Source organism: Patiria miniata, unplaced genomic scaffold (assembly GCF_015706575.1).
Source record: "Patiria miniata isolate m_02_andy unplaced genomic scaffold, ASM1570657v1 HiC_scaffold_25, whole genome shotgun sequence".
Lineage (NCBI taxonomy): Eukaryota > Metazoa > Echinodermata > Asteroidea > Valvatida > Asterinidae > Patiria > Patiria miniata.
Window position 1 is genome coordinate 792,493 of NW_024037064.1, and position 10,912 is coordinate 803,404.

General features: G+C 40.5%; 1 long non-coding RNA gene across 1 annotated transcript in view; it reads left to right on the plus strand.

The window, feature by feature from the left end:
* Positions 1 to 9,292, plus strand: part of LOC119733197 — a 34,699-nt gene extending 25,407 nt beyond the window's left edge. Inside the window, exon 4 of the long non-coding RNA XR_005271692.1 lies at positions 9,235 to 9,292. This is a non-coding gene — a long non-coding RNA (uncharacterized LOC119733197). The remainder of the gene's footprint in view (positions 1 to 9,234) is intronic.
* Positions 9,293 to 10,912: the final 1,620 nt, after the last annotated feature.

Consider the following 10,912-nt stretch of genomic DNA (forward strand, 5'->3'; position numbering starts at 1 on the left):
GATCTTTGCCGTCCATGTCCTCTTGCTGCTGAAATCTGCAGTGATATTGGACCCAGAACATGTCCAATCCATCCACCATCCAAATCTTCTGGACTGATCACTGGCACCTGTTGTTTTTGGCGCACTCATTGTGGATGCAAGGCTGGGATACGTAGGCGCCGATCGACTTACTTCAACTTTGACATGCCCATTGTAATTGGAAATCGCACATCAAGTCAAGACGGACCCCATCACCCTGAATACTTCAATCAAAATTCACCAGCCCAGTATGTAAATGCACACAAAACTTGGTTTATCCACATCAGTCTGTGACTGTCATACTATAGCGTCAACATAGCGTCAACACAGCGTCAACACATCCTAAATGCATTAAAAGTGACAAAAGCAGTATGTAACCCATACAGTATGGACAGAAACAAGATTTTAGCTTAACAATCAATAGGTTAAACGTCTGAAAATTGCAATTTTCAGTTCAAGTAAATTACCTCTCCGTGCCACTCCGAGATCGGCTGCCATGTTGCCTCAGTGGCAGCACGAACCATTCCATTATGCTAAAGGGTGAGAGCGTCGTTCAATAAACCTCAGTCCCTCAGTCCCTCACAGATCAGAGTGCATCCTTCTGCATCAAGGCGCCCTCTGTTGTAATGTCATAACGTACACACCCCTACTTGAAATGGTATAATCAAAGCTTTGTGCAAAGTCAAGATGGCGGACAATGGCTGCGCAAGTTAAAGGTAATTTTTTCGCGTGAAAACACTATATTTTTAACAACTAAATCGAAACTCAATCCAGTTGAAATTCTGTTTTATTCTATGCTTTGCCATTCTATACCTTTTTTGGTCAATTCAGAATGTGTTTTGGATGTGTTGACAGTGTGTTGACGCTTCTGTCATGTGTTGATGCTGTGTTGACGCTGTGTTGACGCTTTTTAGTGCGACCTGTCTGTGAGATCTAAACCCTCATAAACTCAAGCTAGACACTACCTTCTGCATGATTAATGCCCGGTCAATTCGGAACAAGACAACAGAACTTCTTGATTTAGTTTCTGAAAATCATCTTGATATCATTGGTATCTGTGAGACATGGTTATCCATCGCAATCTCAACAGCATTGATTTGAATCTCTTGTGCACTGAGATTGAAGGCAACCATCTGTCGGCCCAATGCAGTGTTGCCATGTCAACGAGGCAGCCGACAGTTACAACTTCATACTGTCTCAACTCTTGGATACATTTGCACCAGTCAAGTCCCGATGTGTCACTATTCGGCCCGACACTGGTTGGTACACTGATTGTTCCAAGCTAAGCACAGATGAAGACAGCTTGAGCACAGGTGGCATGCATCCTCACTCGAGATTGACCGCCAACTACATCACCAACAATGCCAGCATGTGATCTCGCTGATCCGTAAGGCCAAAAGAACCCATTACTCAGAAATAGTCACCTAGTGTTCCGGTGATCAAAAACAACTGTTTCCTGCCTCCAACAAGCTTCTCCATAGGAATAAGGAATCTTCTTTACCTAAGTATAATTCCGACAAGTCACTGGCTGACCATTTCAGCGTTTTTTTCACGTCTAAGATTTCTTTGATTCGTGATGCACTACCTCCCCTTGTGCCAGATACAGATACTTCTACCCCCACGTACCCACCAACACAAACTACACTGACCAGTCTCCGTTTCGCCTCTCAAGATGAGATTCGCACTGTCATCTTCAAATCCCCATCCAAATCATGTGACTTGGACCCTATACCATATCGTCAGAACCATAGTGTAGGAACATTACTTGTTCATCTGTCCGCGATCACATCCTACGACAGATGGATGTTGGCAAAGTAATGGCGCTAATTGTGCTTCTCGATCCGTCATCAGCATTTGACACCATAGATCACAGCATCCTGATCAGTCGCTTGCACTCTTTGGGAGTGCACGATGCAGCCTTGCAGTGGTTTCACTCATACCTTGCAGACCGGCAACAGTCTGTTAACTTCAATGGAGTATTATCTGCCCCTACCTCCCTTGACTGTGGTGTTCCTCAGGGATCTGTTGGCGGTCCCATGTTATTCACCATCTACATTTTACCACTCGGCCAGATCATCCAGAAACACAACCTATATCACTGCTATGCTGATGACATACAGCTGTATCAATTCTTCAATCCATCTCAACCCAATGCTGTGTCTGCCCTGGAGAATCTTGAGGCTTGCATTGATGAGATCAAGACATGGATGATGACAAACAGTCTCAAATTGAATGACAACAAGTCCGAATTTATCCTGTGTGGCTCAAAACAACAACTCGCTAAGTTCAATATCACCAGCATTAGGACTGGAGATTGCCACATCCACCCTTCCAGCAAGTGTCGCAACCTAGGTGTCACTTTCGACCCCCACATGTCCCACATTGATCAGATATCAGCAGTGTCAAAATCAGTCAGATTTTATCTTCCTAAAGCAAATTATTGTGTATTCTGACTGTTTGGAACAACAAAGAAAATGACAAAGAATAATTATTTCAACAACTATAAGATTTGAGCCTTTGCATGGTGGGGTATCGGTATCGTTTCGGTTTGCAGTAACCCCATGTGGTAATAACTACTGCTTAGAAGATATTAGTTCTGAAAAGAACTTGTCCTGCTCTTTATCAACTTTGCTAAGTAGTTTTTTGTTCACAGTCTCCTGACGATGACTAGAGCAGGCTAGTCCAAACGTTGAGACCAAAGACAAGTTTGTTTAGAACTTACAGCAGGACTGTTCTTAACAGAACAAAAAACTACTTAGCAAAGTTGATAATAAGCAGGACAAGTTCTTTTCAGAACTAATATCTTCTAAGCAGTAGTTATTACCACATGGTGTTACCGCAAACCGAAATGATATTTCAACAACTGTAGTACACAATATCTTTATTAACAACCCTGGTTAGGTAAACAATACGATTTATAAAATCCCCCTTTTTTTAAAGACAGGCCTTTAAAATGACTATGTCGATTATTTTTAACTTTTAAACTGAGGTTTTATCGCTAGTGAAGTTTGAAGACAATTGTGACGACGATTCTTGAAATCGCATTTTTGGACAAAATAGGTCTTAGGGTCATTGTATTTAAATGGTGATTATTCTTTGGACAGATTGAGCAATTTCAGTAATTTTTTCATCTAAAAGTAGCTTTTAAAATTGGCTTTCCAGTCATTATTATTTTTGGTGATACATATTTTTTTAAATATCAAATAAATGCTGAACACGCCACTAGAGGTCCAGAGCAAAATAACACAAATTGATTTGTTCAATTTTGTTCAATTTTAGTGAAGGGCTGTAGAGCTAGGGTGTGCACCCCCCCCCTCCCATTATCCAGCAGTACAAAACTGCATCTAAATATGGCATATGTCATACCCTGAGGAGGGACAATGGAACAAAACAATCTGGGTGTTGTTCCTTAAAAGCTGCCGTGAATTTAAATTAAAGGACAGCGCAACAACTACGGAAACTACGTTCAAAATGATCATTATTATGTTTGTTGATTAAGAAATTAACACTAAAACAACTGGATGCAGGGTTTTTGTTTAAGCAACGCGCACCAGCATCTGAAAACGGGAAATAGATACTAGAAATAAAATGGACCAAACTTCAAAATGAACATGCAGATTGATAACCCACAACAGGTAAAAAATATTACTTTTACGGACATAAAAATACATTTTTCCATACAAACCTACTGGAAAAAGGTGCGCGTCTCGCAACTTTTGCCCCATGCGCTAAAATATGGCGCCGCCCATGGCAGAACGTGCGTCTGCACGCACTGCCAATCTAGTGTTTGTAGTCTATATTAATGATGTGCAAACCCGACCAGAAACCAAAACTGATCGACCCAAAACCGACTTTGGGTTGGGTCAGGTCGGTTTGACCATCTTTTCAGTCGGGTCCGGTCCGTTTCAGTTTTGCATTTTCATTTTTGGGTCGGGTCGGGTCGGGTCGGTTTAGCCATCTTTTGAAAAACCCAAAATAAACCGAAATAAACCGAAATAAACCGAAACAGTTGAGAAATTTAGGTGATGCAATATTATTCACAGTCACTGTGACCGCAGCCCATTGTGTGGTGTGGCCACCGAGCGCACTATCAAGTTGCCACTGTATTAATTTCTCCAGTCGAATGGGACTGACAGTGAAATAGATACATTGTAACAGTTTTCATGATACCGCGTGATGATACCATGGGACTTTGTTCAGTAAGCGAAGTTACTCTCGATCAACCCACTGAGTGTGACAGAGAGATACGATGGTTTTGCAAAAGAATTCATGCCACGTGGGTAAGGGCAGGCACAAAAAAGTGATCATTTTGTCAAAGCAAAAAGGTATTTGTTGTTGTTTTTTTTTGGTTTTTATCGGGTTGGGTCGGTTCGGGTTGGTTTTACTTCATTTTTCGGCTTGGGTCAGTTTGAGGGAGTTAAGATCTGTTTCGGTTCGGATTCGGTTTATATCTTTAATGTTTCGGGTCAGTTTGGCCTGGTCAACCCGACCCGATGCACATCATTAGTCTATATCTATGTTGACAACCTTCACGCATGCTATCAATTTCCAAATACAGTCGGCTCCCGTTATAACGAGGTCCGATGGACTTTCACAATACTGTCATTATAGCCGGAACCTCGCTAAAACCGGAGCGCATTTTTCCCCATTCGTTGTGCACAAGGTACGGTACATGTGCGTGCATGTTTTAATCATGTAACGCACGTCCGAAGACATGAAATGATGGTCATTTGTTGGTATGTACGTCTGTTATTAATGTATATTTAATATTTAACTGATGGTGATGAATAAATGAAATAAATAAAATACCTTTAAGGGAACATTGTTCAATATTTGAGGACCTGAATCTGGAGGAAAAGGCATCATCGCTGAGAAGAATCAGGCAAGTAGGTCACTCGCACAAATCGTGCCGAGTGACATTTTGCTTTCATTTTGCATTTGCTGGAATCGGGCAAGAGAGGGCGCCAATACATGCATTACTTCCGGGTTTTAATGACTCCTGATCCTTAGATGCCTTTTGGTTGTTGACTTTTTGGAACAGTTGGGTGTTATTGTTTCTGAAGGGATTCTTTGAAATTGTAATTATTTCGGTTAACTATAGCGCACATTCGTGCCAAGTGACATTTTGCTTTCGTTTTGCATTTGCTGGAATCGGGCAAGAGAGGGCGCTAATATTACTTCTGGGTTTAAGTGTCTCCATGTGTAATTTCACAGCAATTGGTGATTATTGTTTGTCGGGAGGGATTCTTTTAAGATAATAATAATAAATAAACAAAAGTAATAATTTCGGATTAACATTTGTACAATGTATATGTGGTGGGGCGTTTGAAGATCTTGGAAAACTGTTTTCATTGGGATTGTTTTTTCGGCGGGGCCGGAGGGGTTCTTAATTTGTTTAAGATTTTAATTTTTTTATTCTTCGGATTAACCTTTTTTTGGGGCGGGAACCACGGTATGTTTTAAACTTTATTTTTTCAAGACAGACTGAATTATCTCTTTTTGGAAGTTGTGGTGGCTCTGAAAAGAGCTGTTTGTTTTGTGATGCTGTGTACTTTACTACGTATTTTTTTTTATAGCCACAAGCCAACAATAGGGAGCAATTAAGCACCCGATGTTCGGGCGGTAGTACTAAAGGCTATTCCTTACAATGTTAACACTTAACTCCTGAGCACCCACTATCGTTAGTTTGTAATAATCTAGAAACGTGGTACCGCAGTCGTAAGCAAACTTCAAACCTGTTCACGCTAAAGGGAAACCGCAGCGGGGGATTAGCGACTAGACCAGCGGTCCACTGCGCCGATTATCACAGTCCCATTGAATTTATTTGAAAAGATCGGCGAGATGAAATAACGTTGGGTTGAAGTCTTTACAAAGGTACATTGATGGGTGAAGCTTAAGTGTGTTGCTTGAATTGGAAGACGGGAGCATGATACCCGTTTCGGGACAAAAGGTCTGTCGTTGACAAGCTGCAATGCCCGTAGTTTTGAAAAGATGTCGTCGTAAATGGGTTGAGAACAATGCTTTTCCTCGCATTGGGTCAGCCAAAATCGTCGTAATAGCCGAAGTCTCGTTATGTCCGTGCACGTAATAACCAAATATTTCCCCATAGTAATGTACACAAATTGATCGGGACTGGGAGAATGTGCTCGTTATGACCGAGCTCGTTATAACGGGAGTCGACTGTACGTGTCAAGTGACACATTTTTGAAAATGTCTGTGAATCCGGCCCTCCCTCTATGCATTCTTATTTGTACTTGGTTTGCAATTGGGGGATTCAGGAACCGGTGACAACCTTGCATGATGTCATTTTCCAAAGATGTGTCAAGTGACACAAATTTGTAACCATTCGAGTGTTTAAAACAACGGAACATAATCTTTCAACCTTGGCCATCCATTCCAACCTGAACGCAATCTACTTTTAGCATATTCTCTGTGTTCCTATTGGATACTGTAATTTCACCAATGCGTAGAAACGCTGCAAACACCAACAAATATAAGCTCTTATACAACGCTATTTGATAGAATGATTGTGAACAATGTTCTAATGCATCTACCATCTTATGCAATATGTTAAAGGCAATGTACATCATTGGTTTTTGCTGTAATTTTCAGAAATGAACTATTTGAGGGGTATGATAGATAAAATATTGTTACACTAACATGTTTGAAGTTTTTGTGTTCGAAAATGGTGGAAAATGGTGGAAAAACGAAGAAAAACACACATGGTGGAGTAGTCTGGTTCCCCTGACTTCACTAAAGATAAAATGGATCAAATTATAGATGCCGGAAATTTGTGAGGTAAGGGAACCAGTTTAGCTGGCCTGCACTCATTCATGAACATGTAACCAATAGCAAACAAAATTTTGACTGAAAAAAATGGTGAATTTAGAGCAGTAGTTGAAAAATAGTTAGGTTTTTCCAACGGTGGTCAACCGACCACTGTTGGAAATTTATACAAAATACAAATTTCTTGAAAATGACTTCACACCAGGTGCCATAATTTTACAGGATGCTTTTGACTGTCATTTACCAACATCCTAGAAATGTATTTCATAAAAACTTGGTAGTTTTATTTGTCGATGTTTGCAAATGTTGTTTATTCCCTTTTAATAGGCAATCTTACATCTAACTTGGGTTTGGCCAGTTGTACAACTTGGATCACTTTTTGTACCATAAACGCATGACCTGGCTCTGTCATTATAAAGTTTGTGAATTAAATTAATTGTTGACACTAATAGCACTAGCTGCATAGTTAGCCTCGAATAAGTGGGTTACAAATAGCGCTACCAGGATTGGTGGCAGTGGCAATGAGGCGCTTAAGCCGTACTTATTGATAAACTGAATCAACATTTGTGCTCTTTGGTACGTTCTCCATGTGCAAACAGCCATTGATTTTGAAAGTAGGTTGAATAATCCTGGAACTAACTCTGAGGTTGTATTTCCACTGGTAGTAACAATGGATGTTCCATCGCTTGTGGGGCTGCTTTTTGGAATGCTTCCACCTGTAGACCAGAAAGTTTATCAGTTAGTGTATTTATGCATCCAGGGACATGTACAGCTCGAAACTGAATATTAAACAACATTCTTTGTACTACTAGGCTACACACCAGAACCATAACTTTCACTTCTTTAGCTGTATTGGAGTTAATAATGTGCACTAACGCCTCATTGTCTGTATGGATTAGGATTCTTTTATACCTGTGATTTCCCCAGACACAAACCGCAGCTACAATTGATAACATTCTTTAAGTGTGATATTTTCTTAAGACTATATATGATGCTGGCCATTGCCCATAAAACCAACGTCTACCGAAAATTGCACCATATCCTAATGAATCAGAGGCATCTGTGTACAAATGTAAGGTTTGGTTTGTTAGCCACTGATCTGACAGAAAGAATGCCTTGCCATTAAATTGCCGTAAAAACAATAGCCAGGCCTGTAAATCCAACTTCACTTGAGTTGTTAACCTTATAAAGTGCCAGGGGCATCTGACACCTATGGTCAAATTTATTAACCTCCTGAAAAATGTAAGACTCGGGACAACAACTTTGCAAGCAAAATTTAAAAAAACAAACAATCGACTGCATTTCCTTTAAAGTTACTTTGGTTTTGTCTAATTCTTGACTGGTTTTAAGATGGCTTTTGCAATTTGTCCGGCGGTAACCGCGCAGCCATTGCTACCGTATTGTATCTAGTTCGATCCTGGCAAATGTTAGCCGGGTTGTAGGCCCTTCAGTTTTCTCTGGTGCAAGGGGAATACCCAGCCTATTACTCAGTGTTTGAAATCCTACCAAATCATCGACACCCTGTTGATGAGATGTTGAAATGATTAGAAAATCATCCAGAATATGGACTAAGCCAGCTGGCTTCAATTCCTTATTTGTTATCCATTCTATCGCTGTGCTAAATTCCTTGAATATAGCACAACTTGATCGGCAACCCATTGGCAGAGTTTTATCATAAAAAAGTTGGTTATCCCATGAAAACCCTAGCAGATTGTGGTCACTTGGATGAATCGGTATAATCTTGAATGCAGACTTTATGTCCAGCTTAGATAGAACACGTCCTGGGCCCACTTTCTTCACAATTTTTATTGTGTCCTCCGTTGACGCATACTTGACTGTTGTGTTGCAATCTGGTATTCCATCGTTTACGGAACCATGTTTAGGATGAGACAAATGATGAATTATTCAAAATGAACCAGGCTGTTTTTTAGAAACTAAACCAATCCTGCTAATGCAAAAGTTATTAAGTGGCAAGTCTTGGAATGGCCCTGCGAGCCTAGCTTGTCTAATTTCTAACCCTAGTTTTTCAGAAACCACTTTTGGATTTTGAAGAGCAGATTTTAAATTTGTTGATGTCCTAAATTTTTGATTGCCTGTAAAACCTAAAAACCAATTGTAAATCCATGAATTAAGAATTTGTACTTAATGCCATCATAGCCTTGTAACATGGTTTGAAGCACATCTTAATTTACTGGTGTTATTGGTTTGTCCTGGGATAAATGAGGTCTGTCCCCTTCCTGTTCTGCTATTAGGCTGTGTATAGGCCTATAGGGCGATCTGACTCTGTTATTATGTTCGTCCACAAATGAGTTCTGGTAGCAGGGCTTTGCTTTGTTGGGTTAATTCAATATTTTCTTTCCCCTTTCGAGCCCTGGCACAAATACAGCTCAATAATTCAAATGTTTCCTTTTGTTATTTGAATCCTTTCAGCAAAGTGAGGACCACTGACTGATGAGGGAATTGCTCTACTGAGATGAGGATGAGCCTGCCTCAAGACATCGTCAGGGCTCCGACAGCCTCATCAAACAGAAACCTGAGGAACCGGAAGCAGGGAGGAGGACCGACAGATGAACGGATGACCTGCTTGCTGGGCTACCCATTACTGATTCTTGAGGTTAGTTTTTAGTTACATGTACCTAAAGAATAAGCCGAAACAAGTAATCAAAATGGGTGATCTGGCGCTCTTCTATGTTCTCCCACAAATAAAGAGTGCTGGTAGTGGGGCACTGCTTTGTGGGGTTAATTCGAACATTTCCTCCCCCCCCCCCACCTCTTGCTCTACCTGTCAGATATTTCTTAATAATGATAACCCAGTCAAAACCTAGAAAACTCAGAGTCATTGTGAAGATGTACCCTGGAGGAATGCTATCAGTCAAAACCTAGAAAACTCAGAGTCATTGTGAAGAATTATTTGATATTTTATAATGAGGATTTAAATGTACATACAGACTGGACATTTGTCACAAAATGTCTCTCCCTGTTTATACATTACCCTAATCACATCATAAATTTGAAGCCATTTTGAAAACTGATATTCTCGTTTGACAACAATGTAAAATGGCTTAATAATGTAACTGGAAGTGCCTATTAGAAACTTAATTTGTCCTAAGCACCCTTTTCCTAGCAGTGAAAAAAAGAGAAAAAATACTAGCTCATCTTTTACCTTTAAATGCAACATCCATAAACTTATGTAATTGGCCCATTAGAACCCTCCGATGCAAACATGCATACTCAGCCATGCTGTTACTCGGGTCCAAATCAGTCAGGTGACTGTTTTTTTACCCGATGGAATTCTATGCATAGAACTACATTATTGACTCGTTTTGACTGCTTAAGTAACTGGCCATGAGAATGACTTGACCAACTGTGACCTGTAGAACAGTTGTTGATAATGAATATTTGCTGACTGTTATTGACTCGTTAAAGTACTGTCATAGTCAGTAAGTTGCTGGTATTGACTGTTTGAAACATGATCCCTGTCAAAACAGCTGTGGGTGCTAAATTGCTGTTGACTGTTTTTGACTTGGCAGTCCTTCAGATATGAAAATCACAGGCGTGTGGAAAAAGGCACACCAGGACTTTTCTAGGTGTGTATTTTTCTAGGTGTGTGATTTTTTAGGTGTGTGATCTGTGGTCCAGGGAAATTCAGGCATGCAATTGTTCACACTTCCCGGGAAGCTTTTAGGTGTGCGATGGTGTGGGGGTGTGATCGCACACCTCAAATCAGAAGGACTGACTTGACAAAGTGCTGTCCACAGTTGGTGTTTGGTATTGACTGAACGTGATCCCTGTCAAAAAATCCACCCCCCCCAAAAAAAAAAACCCCTACCTATTACCCTGATTTCAAATGCCATGTAATTGGAAGCAGAACTTTTTGGGTGGGGGCCTATTGGTATTGTCAGCAATTGGTAAGTGGCTGGTATTATCAAACAGCTGTGGCTACTGTGTGGCTGTTGATTGTTGTATTGACCTTATAAAGTATTGTCTGCAAGTGGCTGGCATTGTCAAACAGCTGTGGCTACTGTGTGGCTACTGTGCAGCTGTTGATTGTTGTATTGACCTGATAAAGCATTGTCTGCAAGTGGCAGGCATTGTCAAACAGCTGTGG